The 18,968-nt window shown below is 42.6% G+C and overlaps 1 protein-coding gene and 1 long non-coding RNA gene across 14 annotated transcripts in view; one reads left to right on the top strand and one right to left on the bottom strand.

The window, feature by feature from the left end:
* Positions 1–18,968, top strand: part of PLCB4 (phospholipase C beta 4) — a 235,918-nt gene that overhangs the window by 86,846 nt on the left and 130,104 nt on the right. Inside the window, exon 1 of one of the 13 annotated variants that reach the window (XM_080998991.1) lies at positions 4,479–4,574. The exons of the other annotated variants lie outside the window; for them this stretch is intronic. The gene's annotated coding sequence lies outside the window, so the exon portion shown is untranslated. Of the gene's footprint in view, positions 1–4,478; positions 4,575–18,968 lie in introns of those variants that run through there. 13 annotated transcript variants of the gene reach the window in all.
* LOC308473773 lies at positions 4,622–12,512 on the bottom strand. Its single transcript, XR_013984305.1, has 3 exons — positions 12,189–12,512; positions 11,858–11,902; positions 4,622–5,225 (listed from the first exon to the last, which is right to left on the bottom strand). It is a non-coding gene; the product is annotated as an uncharacterized lncRNA (long non-coding RNA).

An 18,968-nucleotide genomic window follows, 5' to 3' on the forward strand; every position in this document is an offset into this window, starting at 1 on the left:
ATAGGTACCGCTCCGGCGGGAAGGTAAATGGCGTTTCCGTGCACTGCTCTGGTTCACCAGAAGTGGCTTAGTCATGCTGGCCACATGACCTGGAAGCTGTCTGCGGACAAACGCCTGCTCCCTCAGCCAATAAAGCGAGATGAGCGCCGCAACCTCGGAGTTGGTCACGACAGGACCTAATGGTCAGGGGTCCCTTTACCTTTATATAAAGGGTGCCTACATTCTGCATGGACTAGTTGCAATAGATACCTATTAGGCCCATAAATTACCACACAGCATATATTCAACACAAAAAACAGCGACATATCCTTGCATATTTGGCAAAAGTCCGATGGAGAGTCAGGTGTCCTTGTGTTGCATCCTCTATGAGATGAGGAACCCTAAAAAGTTTGGGAAGGGGGCTAATGATCTACCAGAAAACATTGGTATGGAACCAAGGGGCATGTAAAGGTGGAGGATTTTAGTTTTTCCGTGATAAAATACCAATTAGCCCTCCAAAAAGAGATTCTGCTGTTTCATTTGCGTTTGTTGTCTTTCTGCATTAATACACACCCCACATACCCTGAATTAGGCTCTCAGGACTTTACCAAACTTAGTGACACTGGTATGTAATTATTCAGCAGTGGCAGATACTGTGACCACCCTATTTGGGTTCAGTTCTGAAATTATTAATCTTGTTTTTGCCTGTGTATAGTCTTAACTATGGATACCAGGGAGCGCCACTAGACTTGGCTGAGTTTTTTAAATATCATACAACACAATAATTCATTATAAAGTTGATTAGGGTTTAATGCCCTGACTCCCGGCCCAACAACATTGCGAGGCTCATGACATATAGTTCTCAAATTCCTTAAGAAATAAATTTTAAAAAGCTAACTGGTGAGATTAAATAATGTAATGCTAAACTGCAGACCTATTTGGGTTCTACGGAGTTCAGGTTTGACATGAGTTTGTTTCTCATTGTGACAAATAACATTTCAGTCCTGCGTTTTCATTCCAATAATCGAGTTTGGTAAAGAGGATGTGGAAGCTTGCCAGTCTTCTTGTTTTTCTTTTGGAGAATCTGCAAGGACAAACTTCAGGTCCACAGTGCTCTTATGTGAACCTATATTCCAGCCACATTTGGAATATTGTGTCATCTCTTCTCATAACAAATGTCCTAGAGCTGGAAAATGAGCAGTAAAGAACACCCAACATGTTCATGTTTTAGGGTGGCTCCAATTGAAGGTCACTATGTTTGTGATTTTAAGAGCAAAAAGGGTTATGTGGGTTATTGTTTCCTTTGTTCATTTTCTTTCCTTTTTAACCATTCAGAGATTGTGAAGAACTAGTCACTAACTCATGGATCTAACCCATGGTCTAAACCACAGAGCCTAGGGCTTGCCGATCAGAAGGTTGGTGGCTCGAATCCCCACGCAGGGGTGAGCTCCTGTTGCTTGGTCCCTGCTCCTGCCAACCTAGCAGTTCGAAAGCACGTCAAAGCGCAAGTAGATAAATAGGTACCACTCCGGTGGGAGGGTAAACTCTATTTCCGTGCGCTGCTCTGGTTCGCCAGAAGTGGCTTAGTCATGCTGACCACATGACCAGGAAGCTGTCTGCGGACAAACGCCAGCTCCCTCGGCCAGTAAAGCGAGATGAGCACTGCAACCACAGAGTTGTCCGCGACTGGACTTAATGGTCAGGGGTCCCTTTACTTTTATCTTTACCTTTAACTCATGGATGCAATGCACATTGATCACAAACTGCTTAACAGTTCTACTTTAAAAAAACAGGAGGGAGAGCTTTTCTGATCGTAAAAATGTAAAAGTGAGCTCACTTGGGCCATAGCGAACGTGGTTTCTTACCAGAACAATCTGGCTCTTTGTTACATTGTGTATTGATTGGCTTGTTTTCCTGTGGATTCAATCTGTGCTTAGTGGTTTGGAAATGAAATAATCTGCATTTCCTTCCATATGTGCCATAAGTGGTTTTGAGGAAATTTGCATAGATATTTTCTGAGATCAGTGTGTTTATCTTAAAGCATTGTTTCTTTGTGTACTAAAGTTTTGCATGACATTCTCATCATGGCCTTCAGTTTTCCTGGGAGCCTGGTGTCTGGAAAACATTGAGCTTCACGGGCCACATTAAACCATCTCTGAAAACAAATGATGGTTTAATGTAAATTTGCAGCATACTGATGCTGCTCAAAAATTCTCACTCCACTCTGCTTCTCTCCTGCTTCTGCTGTGTTGCAGATGAAACAAGCCAGATTTGGCCTGTTGTGTTGTCTGATTCTGGGTTTGTGGCTTTTTTCCGCTTCAGGTCTTGTTCTTAGTTTCCCACTTATCATTTGTTTGGAGAGAAACAAGCCATGATCCTGGCTTTACACATGACAAGCCAGACTCTGGCTTATTTTGTTGCAGTGTGAACTCTTTAGCAGCCTGTCCCAGCACAGTCACATTCAACCATAGGTTTGTTTGGTTTAATGTGGCACATGATACATGCCATCAGTAGGCAGGTATTTAGCCAATATATGGTGAAACAAAGAGGCAGAGAAGTCCCGCCAAGGTCTCAAAGCTAGCAAATTCTAAAGGATGAAGTCAATGTGATGGTAATGTCTGGGCTGAATTATGAGGGCGGAGACGCTCCTTCAGGTATACTGGGCCAAGGCTGTTTAGGGCTTTAAAGGTCAGCACCCAACACTTTGAATTGTGCTTGGAAACGAAGGTCTTTCAGGGCCAGTGTTATGTGGCCTTGGCGGCCACTCCCAGTCACCAATCCAGCTGCTGCATTCTTTTCTCACAGTGGCCAACCAGTTGCCCACAGGAAGTCCCCTCTCAAGACCTGAGCACCATAGTATGATCCCCATTGGTCATCCGTAGGAGATGGTATTCAAAAACATATTGTCTCCAACAGTGGAGGTAGAACACAGCCATCATAACTAATAGCCATTTGTTTTTAATGGTAAAACCTTTTATTGGCATCACATACAACATCCAAAACAAATCAATACAGATTTACCACTTCCCCAGTGACACAAACATTTGCTAAAAGAAAGGAGGCAGAGCAGTCTATCGTCACATCTCTTGGTCTCCAGGGAGATCAGACGTCTGCAGTGTATTTCGATGACAAAAAACCAAACAGAGATATTTAGCCACTAACTTGGTGAGCTCCTGGTCATTCCCCTGTAATAGAAAATATATTACCTCTGACTCTGGTTTCCATTTGGGGATACAGAGTTGATCTAGAAATTGTAGCCATTTGTTGGCATCTTGCATGCTATTATGGCAGTATCCCAGGTACCAAGGAACCAGGGAAATGAAGTTCTCCATGGCACCTGAATCCATTTAGGAAATTTTATGTCCAGGGCACTTTGTCTCTCAGATATGGATGAGCACATATTTCAGGTACAAAGACCCTCTGGGACATCGCGGATCTAGGGCTGCCTTTCTCAACCTTTGAATTCCCAGATGTTGCTGTACCGATCATCCCTTACTGCTGGGCTTGCTAGTTAGGGATGATGGGAGTTGTAGTCGAACCACATCTGGGGACCCAAGGTTGAGAAAGGCTGAACTAAATTATCCTAAGTTTGTCCTAAAACCTAGACACTTTGGTATGTAGCAGCAGGGGTTCGGCCATTAGAGCATTCGGGGTGGGGGGGCAGAGAGAGAGAGAGAGATGAGGACACTGGCTTGTAGTGTAATAGGAGTGAAAGAACAACAACATTGAGGTGGTTGTTAAAAGCAGGACAAATTTGTATTTCAAACTAGGTATTTTCAGATTTCAGCAATGTAACTGGTGTAAGCAAATCAATACAGAAGGGGTCAAATAAGCCAAAACATAGAAACAAAATGTTTTGTACATGAGGATTATAGTTTAAGTATGTTGTGACATTGTGTATCTACACACCAAATGCCTTAAGTTATCCTTTTAAAAGAAAATATGCTTTAAACATATTTCAAAAGTACTTTTCAACTCTGGGTTTTGGGCTGGCGGGATGAACAGCTTGTGCCCATCTAAGAATGCAGTGTCTGGAGCCGTGTGTCGAAAGGAGTTCAACAACTTTCTACTTGTTTCAAAAACCTTTTCTTATCCATTCCAATAACCTGCAGATGTACTTGTAGGTAACTTGTGTTCCCCTTGCAATGACTAAGGGCTTTAAAGCTATGATTAGCTGTGGCAAATGTTAAGCTATTAGTTAAAGATAAGCAGAAGCAAGACCTCCCTTTTTTCCCTCCACATTTTACTGATATGCGTGTGTCATGTCTTGGTGAACTTTTGTGTATGTGTGGGAGGGACAAGGGCAAAAATCTGCCTTTTTAAAGTGGTAATTGGCACTTTTGAAGGAGCCAGTCTGCAGAGTGGGGAGCCCCCCCAAAAAAACTTTCTTGGCAAGTGCTTTACTAAGAGAAGGGGGGCACACACACCCCAAGATGCCTATGTTGCTATGTATCAACAACTTCCTTTTAAAGCAGCTGGAGGAGCTGCTTTAAAGGAGTCCTCTTCGGAACAATGCCCAGTGCGATTCCTCCATCTGTTTGTGCAGCCGCTTCCCTAAGAGTTGAAGGCTCCGGACTGGGATTTCACAGTCTAGGGTAAGACATCTTTTAGCACTGATATTCTGAGATATACTCCAGGTCCCTTGAAATAGTACCTTTCGCATGCAAAAAAAGGAGTCACGTAAAACAAATTGGTTTTAGCTCTGCAATTAATAGTGCCAGGAAAATTATTGTCCTCCCCAAATTTTATTTCCTTTGGAAGTATATATAGGCATTATGTGTTTGATGGTTGCTTTAAAAAATGTGCCTTTTTTGGTTCTTGCTCTTTGACGTTTCTGTTCCACAGCCCCTTTTTTTGCATGTTAGCAGGGACTTTATAACCGCATAACTAAAGGGAGGTTTAGTTCGATCCTGTATCCATCGAGCTGAATAAAACAGATGTTTTGCATAGTGTAAATGAATTTGGTTTGTGATGTCATTTGCCTGGTCCTTGCCCAGGATTTGATGGGACGGTGGTGTTCTCATATACAGCTGGCTTTTTAAAAGGATCAGAGAATGGGATGTATCTTAAAGCAGCCTTTGCTCCTTGGTGCTGCTCGCTGCAGGTAATAGGCATTGCAGTTCAAAACATATGCCAGGCACTCAGTTGCTGAAGGTTTTCCTAATGAATCAAATCCTGACACTGTTGAGATCAAAACTTCCTTTTCTTTGGTTTGCTACAGCCAAGATTTTATCCGCACTGTTGATCTGCAAAAAAAGAAAACTCTATCAACTGAAAAGAATGATCTAAAGGGGGGGGGGAGGTTTTGCCAGCAGAAAAATGAATTTGTTAAGTCTTCCTATTTCACCGACCTGAGTTCATCTGCACATATTGGAAACAAGAATCAATAGCTCATCTTTACAGGGTTTTTTTTTTTTAAAAAATAAATGTCTAAATTAATTCTTATACAGTACAGTGGTACCTCGCGTTAAGTACTTAATTCGTTACGGAGGTCTGTTCTTAACCTGAAACTGTTCTTAATCTGAAGCACCACTTTAGCTAATGGGGCCTCCTGCTACCGCTGCATCGCCGGAGCACGATTTCTGTTCTCATCCTGAAGCAAAGTTCTTAACCCGAGGTACTATTTCTGGGTTAGTGGAGTCTGTAACCTGAAGCGTATGTAACCCGAGGTACCACTGTACTGAGATTTTTTTGAGTAGTACTGTATAGCAACATTTCAGCAAGGACACTTATTCTGATTGCCAGTTTTTCCATTCCATTGTTTCTATAAAATGTTTCCTCTGGAAACCTTGAACGTTTCTCTCTCTTTTTTTTTTTTTTGCTGGTTGGGGAGAAACAAAACAGCAGCGTCACTATGTTTCCTTGACCCAGGTGTTCTAAGTAAATTGCTTAGAAAGAAGCAACTGTGTCATATTTTATTGCCAACAAAGACTGGCAGCGTAGTTCTCAAACCTGTAGTGCAGGTCTTTATTTCCTTCATTCTAATGTTGGGCTTTCTCATTTAATTCATTGCTGCAGAATTACTGCTGCTGTTTAATACTCCGTAGCTTGAAATGTGCCATAGAAAAAAAGGTTGTCACAGGGCCCATTCTGATGCCCATTTTGCATTGGTACTGACCAGCAGGGCATCTTTGTGGCCTGTTCAGGCCGAGAGAGAAAACTTGTCCAAAGCGCTTGTGTCAATTACCGTATTTTTTGCTCTGTAAGACTCACTTTTTTCCTCCTGAAGAGTAAGGGGAAATGTGTGTGCGTCTTATGGAGCAAATGCAGGCTGCACAGCTATCCCAGAAGCCAGAACAGCAAGAGGGATTGCTGCTTTCACTGCACAGCAATCCCTCTTGCTGTTCTGGCTTTTGAGATTCAGAATATTTTTTTTCTTGTTTTCCTCCTCCAAAAACTAGGTGCGTCTTGTGGTCTGGTGTGTCTTATAGAGCGAAAAATACGGTATATGCTTTTGGGTGGGATGGCCATATAAAGGCTGGATGGCTGTCTTCCTCCCTCATATTTTTCTGGCAGCAGCACCTCCCTCCCTCCCTCCCTCTCAGGGTGACTTGTTGGTCACTTCGGGGCCGTCTAGGAATTTTTGGCTGACCCGCCTGCTTGTGAATTGTTTCAATGGCTGGTGGGGGGGCACTGAATGGTTTTCTGTACTGCTAATTATGTTGATCTCATATTTAATTTGACCAGTTCAGGTGTGGGAAAGGGGATGGTTGTATTTCAGCCTGGTGACCCCTTTTAGTAGTAGTAGTAGTAGTAGTAGTGGTAACAACAACAACAACAACAAATTATTTAAAGTCTAGGTCAGCACCAACACTTTGAATTGTGCTCGGAAACGTACTGGGAGCCAATGTAGATCTTTCAGGACCGGTGTTATATGGTCTTGGCAGCCACTCCCAGTCACTAGTCTAGCTGCCGCATTCTGGATTAGTTGTAGTTTCCGGGTCACCTTCAAAGGTAGCCCCACATAGAGCACATTGCAGTAGTCCAAGCGGGAGATAACTAGAGCATGCACCATTCTGGGAAGACAGTCTGCTGGCAGGTAGGGTCTCAGCCTACGTACCTTATGGAGCTGGTAGACAGCTGCTCTGAACACAGAATTCACCTGCGCCTCCATGGACAGCTGTGAATCCAAAATGACTCCCAGGCTGTGCACCTGGTCCTTCAGGAGCACAGTTACCTTATTCAGGACCAGGGAGTCCTCCACACCTGCCTGCCCCCTGCCCCCCAAAAACAATACTTCTGTCTTGTCATGATTTTAGGCACTTTCTGAGTGACGTGCTGGCCCCATAATTTTATGGGTGGTTTTCTTTTCACATACTTAGCTTAGCATTATGTGCAAACCAAGTGTCCTGGCTTAAAACAATGCTTAGTTAAACAAGCCATCTTGTTAAACAAACACATGGTTTGAAGCTGGCCTGTTTACCAACTGAACAGAGTTTGTTTTAAACCAGGATATCCAATTTGTACAACTCAGAAGAAGTAGTTGTCCTGAGTGTAATGGAAGGAGGAATGGGGTTTCCAAGCCTTATGCTCATCCACATGCTGTTGTATGCACAGACCTTTTAAACTGTTGCTTGAAGTAATAGCAGGAATGGATCTGTCTTTAAGGGCAGAATAACAGTGTGTTTGTGGATTTGTGGATGAAGACAGGAGAAGGCCCATCCATCACATTAGGCATTCATATTGATTTTTAATTGTATTTTTATTGCTTCTTTTGTAATGTACTTTATTGTATTACAACTGGGATTCTATGGAGTTCAAACTTCAATTCGATGACATAGAGAATATACGAGAAATAAAAGAAGCAATTAAAATGCAATTAAAAATTATATAGCGTCTAGCACAGCACATTGCAAAAACCATTAAGTGGTCTTCCCAAGACCCTCAACAGTTTTCAAGTGGTTCATGGGAACTGCTTCTCTGGCATCTTGGGTAATTGTGGACATAAGACATAAACACTTGATATTACAAGAGAGTATTTTCAGTTCTATTTACCTAACCAACAAGGTTGTTTGTGTTCCTGGTTAATTGTTTTGCGTCGTGAGGTCTTATGGGGTTGGTCTTTTATAAGGAAGGATTACATATTATGCTACATGGAAGCTCTCCATGCTCTGTAAATAGGAACAGGATGTCAACTTTGCTGCCCTTTGGAGCCTTATTTCAGAGGCATAGGAATCCTGGATGAGAAGGAACTTGGAGAGGAAGGAGAGTCTTATTTTGTTACCTGATGTGACTTCAGATTTTTAAATCGCCTAGAAGGCACCAGTCTTTAAGGTAACCACATTGTGAGCTGTTCATGAGAGCCACATTTTCGCTTTCAGGGAACTATTCCTTTCTTATTCAGTATTTGAATATTCAGTATTGAATGTTTTGTGCAGTTTAGCTGAAATGTCTTAATCAGTGAAACATTAACAGATTGGTGAGAGAGTTCATTTCTTCATGGAAACTTTTGTTAGATTAGTTGTGAATTGAACTATCAAAAAATAATAGTCTAGTTCATATGAGTTTGCAGCTATAGCTGAAATCCTCACTTCTTCCTGTTGACTCCTTCACCTCTTGCAGCCCTAAATGAATTGTGCTGCTGCAGCAATCAACTTCATAGCAACATTTCCCTTATAAAAACACAATGTAAAGGTAAAGGTAAAGGACCCCTGGATGGTCAAGTCAAGTCAAAGGCAACTATGGGGTTGCAGCGCTCATCTCGCTTTCAGACCTAGGGAGCCTGCATTTGTCTGCAGACGGTTTTCCGGGTCATGTGGCCAGCATGACCAAAATGCTTCTGGCGCAACAGTACACCGTGACGGAAACCAGAGCACACGGAAACGCCATTTACCTTCCCGCCGCAGCTGTACCGATTTATCTACTTGCACTGGTGTGCTTTTGAACTGCTAGGTTGGCAGGAGCTGGGGCAGAGCAACAGGAGCTCACCCTGTCGCAGGGATTTGAAGCGGCAACCTTCCGATCGGCCACCCCAGGAGGCTCAGCAGTTTAGACCACAGCGCCACCCGCATCACTAAATGCACTACCCAATGTACTACCTCAAGGACTGCCTCGCCCTATATGAACCAAGCAGGACACTGTAATCATAATCTGAGGCTCTTCTTTGTGTGCCTCCTCTGCAAGAGGTCTGGAGGGGGGCAGCATGGGATTTTCGGTGGTGGCTCCCCACTTGTGGGGTGCTCTCCCTGGGGTGGCCTGCCTGGTGCCTTTGTTACATATATTTAGGCGCCAGATAAAAACATTCCTATTCTTCCAGGTCTTTGGCTCATTAGCCAATCTGTGGCCTTCTAAACTGTGAGGGGGTTATTGTTTTTGTTTGTTACTATGTTGTGTATTTTTGTGTTTTTATATTGTAAACTGCCCTGCGGTCATCAGATGAAGGGTAGTATAGAAATTTAATAAATAATAATAATGGAAACTGGATAACAGTGCAATGCCTCACTGTAGGATTATCATATACTACTTTGATTCCTCTGCCTGCAACCGGTCAAAAAGGGTATGCTAAAATTCTAGTACCGGGTCTAAACCAAGCTATCTCAGCCACCACCCTCTCCCCTGAAAATGAGTACAATTAAGGTGATCTGCATTGGCATCAGCAGGATGTTTCCTAAAAAGTTTACAAGCTTAGCAAGGGGAAATTGCGTGGTTTTTTAGTATGGCAAAAGGCATGAGTTAGAAAAAAATTGTATTGACTGCTACCCTTTTTCTTTGTTGGCAGATCCACTGCTACAGCTACCTTAAAAACCTTGGATTTCCAGATTATTTTATGTGAAGCCGCAATCATTTGTCCACCAGGAAAGGACACCCCCCCCAAAAAAGGCTTTAAAATGTGAACTGGGAAGTTCTTCCCCAGATAATGGATGAGCCATTTAGCTTTTCCTTTGGCTAATTAGCCCGATCCGTTTTCCTCAATATCAGTTACTGCCATGAATTCATGCCCTGGCTGACACACTGAACAGCAGGAGCAGGGTAGTTTCTCACAAAATGGTCAGAATAAGGTTTTGGGTTTTTTAAGTGAGAGCTGGGAATCTAGAATTTTGGCTCTTTGAGGGAGGGCTCCCCCTTCCCCACCCCACCCCAGATGCCCATGACAGCATTATGGCGAATAGAAACCACATTTGCCACATTGCAAAGAGGTTCTGGCATGTTTAAAGCTCATATAGATCCCAGTGCATCAGTGATGTCATCACCACTCCGGGAGCTCTTTACAATTAATTCAAATTCCCTATTTCTATGCAAATTAACTGTAGGTTGGAACTCTGGTTCAATTTTTAAAAGCAATTGCTAATTGGAAATTTGGAAGTTCTGTCCATCGCTGATTCCTGTGGTCCCTTTTGACGTGGTAAAATTGCCACGAGAGGATTTTGCTGCTGATAGCTTTATGTGATGAATATTTCTTTTTAATGTGTCACTGGGTTGTGATAAAGTAGGCTCCCTGATGTGGGTAGTGCCAGGGCATGAATTCAGAGGAGAAGACGAAAAAAGACCCACTAACAGAATCTTGGGATTACTTACCCATTTTAATTTCCGCATGATAACCAGGCAGTAAGTCTAACAATTTTGATTTCAGTTCTTAAATCTTCAATTTTGATACTGAAGTTGTTGATACTTGGCCAGGTTTGTGTAGCTGTGTACACAGTAGCTGAGCTGCACAAAGCAAGGGGTTTACACCCTTCCACGCAAACACATGCACATGTGTAGACAGAATTTCTGCCCATGTTCAGTGTAATGTGTGAACAAGTCTAACGTTGCACAAACTATGGTATAGTTCCTACTAAGTCTCCATATGCATTATACATTTAAAACAGCACCTTCCCACTTTAAAGAGTCATGACCTCCTGGAACTCTGGTTTGTTAAAGGCCCCCATTCCATCCCATTTTAATTTGAAAAAAAGATGGTTAAAGTCCTCATGTTTCAAGTTCATTGGGCTTTGGGTGCTGGCTGGATGTCCCTGGAACTAGTTTTGCCATTTGATAAAGTGACGGACTGACGCTCTTTTCTGCTTTTTATAGTGATGTTTTGTTTTGTGTTGTCCCCGCCCCTAAAAAAAATGTTTTCAAAAGTGCATTCCATTTTTTAAATTTGTGTGCTGCTTGGAGGTGTGGGTTGTTGTTGTTTGTCGGAAAGCAGCTTACAAAGTTTAACAAGGAATTGAATAAATAAAATCACATTCCCTCTTAATTATTTCCCTGCTCTCAGACTTAAAAACCTTCCCAGCACTTTTAGCCTTTCCATGAAGATGAGGTGCTACAACCCGCCAATCATTTTGGCCACCCTTTTCTTTCTCCCTTTCCCTACGATATCCTTTTTAAGAGGGATGACCAAAACTATGTACAGCATTCCGAATGTGGCTGCATCACAAGAGCTTATATAACGCGCCTTATGATATTGGAAATTTTGTTTTTGATTCCTTCTGTAATCATTCCCAACACGGAGAATGTCTCACATCTCAGAATGCAAAGGCACCATGACATTTAAGCTTGCCTTTCGTTTTCCATTCCCAAAATGGCAGTATGGCTCCAAAGACCATTCGTCGCCCAACAGCCTCTGCACACGCAGCCTGGTCTTGAAGTTGTTATCTACAAAAATAGCATTGCTTTTCCTTTAAAGGAGAAAGTTGCACCATCCCAAAGATGCTTCCATTCTAAATGGAATCTTAATGACCAAATATTTCAACCATCCAATATTTGTAAAGATGCAGGAAGGGCGTGTGTGTGTGTGTGTGTGTGTGTGTGTGTGTGTTGAATTGGAATAGCTATAATCCATTCAAAACAAATCCCCTGCTGTTAGATTATCCTATTTTCAGGGTCTCCCATTGTTGTCAAATGTCAACGTAGACAAACTTGAGGAAGGAAAGATTAGGCATAGGTTCCCTACCATTGATTCCGATCTAGAACTTTGTCTCGCATCCTGACAGCCCTGCTGTGATACAACAAGAAAGTGATGTTTTTTAGTGGCGTTTCCTGTCTTGCAGATCTCCCAGTTTTAATTTTGCGCCCCAGGAGGGAAGATCTCCATTCCATGTACATAAACAGCAACCCCCAAACACTCAGCAGCCTCAACTTTCCCCTTTGCTAGATTGCAGACGTTCAGAATGAGGGCAAGTTGTCTAGTGAAGCTGAGGTCTGTGCCAATCCCAGCGCCAGGACAACACACCTGCCTCAGATGTCTCAGGGCTTTCACAGTAGGGAAGGGGAAGCAAAAGTACCTCCTGTTCCCTGTGCTTCCACCAGTGGCATAGCATGGGTTGCCAGTGCCCAGAGCCACATGGAGTGGGCTTTGGAGAGAGGGCAACTGACAGAGTACTCATACGCATTCAACTGCCTTATGGCGTACGCATCACCCAAGAGATTGTGGCCCCAGAGATAAGAAAAGAAGAGTCCTTCCGATGTCTGGAGAGGTCACTTCCTGGTTCACATGGAGTAGCCGTTTTCAATGGAGCCCAGCGATGGAAGCATGCAGCGGTATTGAGGCAGCACCAGGAGTTGACATTTTGTGCCCCTAACAATTTTGTGCCTGGGGCAACAGCCCCTGTGGCCTCCACCACAATACACCACTGGCTTCCACACTGGGCCCAGAACCTACTTGGAACCAGCATGTTGTGTTCATAATATAATTATTTGCATTAGTTGCATAAAATACTTTCATAATACAGTTTCTGTGCATTATTTAGTTTTTGCAAGTTCAGATCCTGATTTGTTCATAATAACCTCATTTGGTTTGTTGGGGCTTATTTCCATTTCATTTAAATACCAGGTCATGGGCCTTCTCTGGAAACATTTTCAACCACCTTCCAAAGTTGTAGGTTGAGTGCTACTGCAATGTCAGCCTTTGCTTCCCTAGGCAAAATCTAAGGCCATATACCTGGAAAACTGGCTTTTCACCTGTCCTTCTCTTCCTACATTCGTATAAATCCACACACAATCAAGAAGCCCAAATGTGTTGCCCCTGCAAAGGCATGCGTTAATGTTTCGGTACCCCCCATAAGTACACAATTTGCAGCATTGTGTTTGGTTTTCTGCCATTGTTCCTTCTTTTGTTTTTGGTTTTCTGCAGAAAGCTTTTGGAAGATCGTGGTGACAAATGATCTCAAAGCATCGTTTGCCAACTCTTGCAGAGCATTCCTCCAGGTTTTATGACAGCAGCACAACATATTCAAAAGTGTATATTTTGAAAAGTACACACATTTAGCTTCTCGCAGTTGGAGAACATCTCTTTAATAGCCAAAGCAAATGTGCTGCTACTGCATTCTGCAATGAAACATTAACCCCACCACCACCCAAGCATTTGCCATTTTGCGGCACATAGCTACTAAATACTTGTTTGCCTGTGTGCCTGAAAGTTAAGAAGGAGCAAACAAGCAGAAAACTGTAAAAGGGGCTACTTCTGTGACTTGAGCTAAAGAAATAACCTCCTTCCCAAATTTTCCCCATTGAATTTCCAAATATAGTTGAATGTATGAATGGCAATGGGCTGAAATCGACATTTGCACAAGTGGGGCAACTTCTGCTTGTGTGGTAGAACTTAAGACTTTATCTTCTCCCCAAAACAGCACCCCCCAAATCTGCTCTGGTGTGTTGAGGGAACCCCAGTACAGATTTGGAGTGGGGGCTTTCAGGGAGAGGAAAAGGAGAGAAAGCTCCATTGAATGATTGGAAGTTGTTCTACTTGGGCAGTGGTTTTGTTTAGTGCAACCCAGTGGGTTCCTTGCTTAATTGAGTAACCAACGCAGCACCATTGATCTGTGGTGGGCTATAACTCACATTATCCCTGACCTTTGGCCGTACAAGTTGGAGCTTATTGAAGTTGCATTGGCAAACACTCCACGTTCTGCCAGGAATCCTGTGGATTCAAAGCTTGCATCAAATCTCTCCCAACATCTTTTTTTCTCTCTCCTGCTGCAGCTTCAGCTAGAATGAATTGCTTCTGTTCATTTTTGGTGGGGAGGGAGGTAGATGTTGGATCTGGGAGAAACAAGCCCAGTGATGATCTGAACGACAGCAACACAAAGCTGTTGGTAGAGAGGACTAGAACAGATGGGTCACTGACTTCTGATGAAATTGATTCTTGTGTGTCCACAGAGGCTGTGGCTGCTTTCACAGCCAGATTGGGGGGGGGGGGAGAGATGCGGGTTAAGACACTTCATTCCTGAAGCCATCATTGCCCTCTGATGTTTGCAGAGGAATAATAGTTAGGATGGGCAGGTGAAAATGAGGCCAGGACTCCCAGTTGTCGAGAAGAGGGAATGTCAGCAGGTGCAGTATGTTACATATGCTACACTTGATGAAATCCACCTTTCTTCTCAGATTTTAAGGGCATTGCAAGGCCCTAAGAGAGGCCCTATTACCACCACCTACTGGCTGTGATATTATTACTAGGTCTCAGTCACAAGAGTTCATAAAGCTTAGTTAGCAACTTGCAGAGACTTCCAGAAAATCATTATCACTGGACCTCAAAGTGCTGAATTTCCCTCTTCTACGAAACTGTTAAAGATACAGGAGCCCTATTCAGTTTTTGCATTGACGACTCTATTAAAAAAAATAAAGGTACTCCTGGACGGTAAAGTCCAGTCAAAGGCGACTATGGGGTTGCGGCACTCATCTCGCTTTCAGACCGAGGGAGCCGGCATTTGTCCACAGACAGCTTTCTGGGTCATGTGGCCAGCATGATTAAACTGCTTCTGGCACAACAGAACACTGTGACAGAAACCAGAGTGCATGGAAACAAAGTTTATCTTCCCATCACAACGGTACCTATTTATCTACTTGCACCGGCATGCTTTTGAACTGCTAGGTTGGCAGGAGCTGGGACAGAGCAATAGGAGCTCACCCTGTCATGGGGATTCGAACCGCCGACCTTCTGATCAGCAAGCCCAAGAGGCTCAGTGGTTTACACCACAGCACCACCCTAGTCCCATGACCACTCTGTAAGAGCACATCACATGTACATTGTGGGTGTGTCTGTGTGTATTTTTAAAAATACCACTGGATACATGTTCTGTTTCAAAACAGCTGTGGGTAACCACATACAAATATTGAAAACTACTGTGCTAGTAGTGGAAGTATTCTCCCTTGTGGCGAACCAGAGCATACTGGTGTGTCATGAGGGGTAGTGATCAGCATGAGACCTAAGACCTTTATTGGAGGAAACTGTAGGAATTTTTCAGGTTGTTGATATCCTGTGCCTGTTTAGTGGGACGTATTTGTGGGATTGAACCCTGTTGCATAAAAACAGTTTGATGTCTTCTTACACATTTCACACCCTGGGGAATAAAATAACAGTGCGGAGAGGTTTTTCTGCTCTTTAAAAATTAAATCTCATTCTGAATTTAGACTGAGCTGGATTAGTCTGTTGTGAAGCATTTGTTCATTGTAGATATATATATATATTGTAATCCTGTAAGAAGATAGGCCTGAAAATGGCGCAGCCTGGAACTGTAAAACAGTTGGGGCTAATCCTCTCTAATTCACGAGAGTTCTTCTTCTGCTGTCTTCTTTCTAAGCTGAAAGAAAAATGTGCTGCATCAGATGACATGTTTTTCATTTAGCTTGCTGCTCTTCAGAGAGAGAGTGCACTTAAACAACTTTTTAGCCCAAAGCATTGGTAAGAAAATGTGGGAGGTATTAGACACGTGGAAGGCAAAATACTGAGCTAACATATCCACTGTATCACAGAAGTCATGGAATTAGTGGAGGGGAAACATTTCTGTGGTTCTTTCACCCTTTATGTCTGATGTCCTGATCTACTCTTGGAAAAATAAACTGGTAGTGATCTACCCATTTTTTTGGGGGGGTGGGGGTGGGAGGAGACCAAAGTTGTTGAGTTTTATTTTTGTTTGTTTTTAGGGGTGCAGTTTGACCATGACTGGTTCGACACCCCTGTCCTATAGCATATGTTTATACTTCCCTATGAGCATTCTTGGGAAGAATTAGTTACCCCCTTCACACTTTCATAGCCACTCTGGGCAGCTTCCAACATATATAAAAACATAATAAAACATTAAACATCAAAAAATACAGGGCTGCCTTCATATGTCTAGAAGACATGTATAGGTTGTATAGTTAATAATAATAATAATAATAATAATAATAATAATAATTTATACCCCACCCATCTGGCTGAGTTTCCCAGCCACTCTGGGCGGCTCCCAATCAAATGTTAAAAAAAGTACAGCATTAAATATTAAAAACTTCCCTGAACAGGGCTGCCTTCAGATGTCTTTTGAAGATAGGATAGCTGCTTATCTCCTTGGCTCGGGGGTTGCATAACTCCATGCCCTCCAATATTTCTCCAGTGAAAATAGGGATGTAGTAATGACTTTCTGGGATCAAATCTGAAACTGGGATGTCTTTTATAAATCTGGGACTGTCCCTGGAAAATAGGGACAATTGGAGAGTCTGCACCTGTGCTTTGTGCAACTTTGATTCATGCTTATGAATACAGATTGGTATTCTGGATTATATATCTTGCATATTCTGCCTGAATCTTTGTAAAATGTGATGGTCAGAGTGACTTTGATTTCATTTTCAGCTGGATTGATCCTGGCCTTGAATCTCAGCCTGCTGCCTTCAAAGCAACGGCACTGGCAAATTTTAATCCTCCCATTTCTCCTTGATATATTGGTTGGCGAACAGAAATCAATTAATTGGCCTGTGAAAGCCAACAGAAATGATGCTCTGTATGACATTGTGTCTGGAGAAAGAACCTGCTCTGTCATAACCCACACACCTGGGACAATAGGTAAAGGGTAAAGGGACCCCTGACCAATAGGTCCAGTCGCGGACGACTCTGGGGTTGCAGCACTCATCTCGCTTTATTGGCCGAGGGAGCTGGCGTACATCTTCTGGGTCATGTGGCCAGCATGACTAAGCCACTTCTGGCGAACCATAGCAGCGCACGGAAACACCATTTACCTTCCTGCCGGAGCGATACCTATTTATCTACTTGCACTTTGATATGCTTTCTAACTGCTAGGTTGGCAGGAGCTCACCTCATCGCGGAGATTTGAACTGCTGACCTTCTGATCGGCAAGCCCTAGGCTCTATGGTTTAGACCACAGCGCCACCCATGCCCACCTGGGACAATAGCTGACAATAGCTGACTCCAAATGGGTACCAAATATGTAAATACCTGGTCCATATCCCCCCGCCTCCAAAGTTTTAATTTAGTAGTTCTGGTCTATCTCAAACTTTCTGGAGCAGTACCAAGAAACCTGCTTTTTGCTTGTGTCCTAATTTAAATGTATAAAGTCCTCTCTGCACTTGATCTTAGCCAAAAGACCGAGAACCTTCTCCATGTGGAGACAGCAGTATCAAACCAGTAGTGCACATACTGCTAGCTTGTTCTCTCTATAAAGATCTGTGGAACAAGGTTATTCCGCCTCTTCTGTTTTCTATGCCAGGTTGTTCATCCACTGCTACAGTATCTTTTACTCTTGCAGACCAAGATTACCAGGTGACAGCAAACACAGCAAAATTTTTAGCTGGGGCAATTTAAAGAAGATCTACCATCTATATATATATCTATATCTCTATCTATCTATCTATTAGTTTTTTTAACATATCATTTTCAACAGTAATTAAACATACTTTTACATCTTATTCAAATTTTTGACTTCCATCAATCCTGCCTGAAAATTTTCCAATCTAATCTCTCAGTATGCATTTCTTATCTTCCCCATTACATTTCAAACTCATAACCAATATCTCTTATCTTTTTCTACTTTGTAACACTTCGTATATTTCTCCTTACAAAACCTCTTGTAGTCCTACTAGCGTAATACTGGAAAAGTCCCATTCATCAAATCTGGACGTACGGTGCAAGGGCTTGATATTCCCCAGAAGTTCTCAGTTCTAATCCCAAAGTGTATTGGTTTCCTTTTGTCTCATCTTACCCAGTTTGCAGCTCTTAATGTAGTGGCTAACAGTTTTGAATCACCATTGGGCATTCTTAATACATTTTGTGGCTTAACACCTGTGTTGCTCAGAGTTCCAGCCCAGCTGCTGCTTCTTTCTGTAAAAGAAAAAAGAGTGAGAATAATAGCAGATTTTGGCAAAGCAACTTATAAGTGTTAAATTAAGCCTTGGACTTCATTAAAAACGTCAGACGAGTCGCACTTTGCAAAATGTACTGTACTGGAGGTTGACGGGGGGAGGGAAGGAGGTTGAGTATGCCTAATGGAATACATTAAATGTATAATTTTTAATGAGGAGCAAGGGGTGATATTTAACTAGCACCAGAAGGTTTGAGGTTTAATAGTTTCTCCAAAATCATGTTCAGAACTCAGATTGCCCTATCTCATTTGAACAGTGCATTGTTCTCATTTGTAAATAGCTTTTTATATCGGCAAATTTCATCTTCAGAATTGCTTGGCACATATATGCTTTGGCAGTCTCACCTGATGTGGAACTCAGTGTGTTTTGACTATGCACGATTTGGATTTTAGGCATGATCTCTGGAATGTACCCACCCCAGCCCATGTAAGTTGCAGGCTTACTGTAGTTAGAAGAAACTTCTTTAGTCACATCATGGTCCATTTCCTACCAGGGAGCACCACAGGAAAACAGCAAGGCCCGTCATTTTATCCAGTGATTTGGGTAATAAGTGATAATAAGGGATATGAACCATTAATGAATAAAATCAGTTTTGGAGAAAACTAATGTTGTTGTGTTCTCTAGGGCAGGGGGAGAAAACTGGTACCCTCAACACATCATTGGAATTGAACCACAGCTGTCAATGTTTTCCTTTTTTTAAGGGAAATTCCCTTATTCTGAATAGGATTCCTCACAAGAAAAGGGAAAAGTTGACAGCTATGAATTGAACTGGCACCACCCCTGATTATTTGTTTCATATCCTGCCTTTCTCTCAGTGCAAGACCCAAAGCAGCATCAATTAAAATAAATACAACAAACACACGCGCACAATCAATATAATTGATTGGATGTGCTGGCTGGAGCTGATTGGAATTGTCGTCCAACAACACCTAGAG

Source organism: Podarcis pityusensis (genome assembly GCF_964106645.2).
Source record: "Podarcis pityusensis genome assembly, chromosome: 3".
In the NCBI taxonomy this organism is placed as follows: Eukaryota; Metazoa; Chordata; class Lepidosauria; order Squamata; family Lacertidae; genus Podarcis; species Podarcis pityusensis.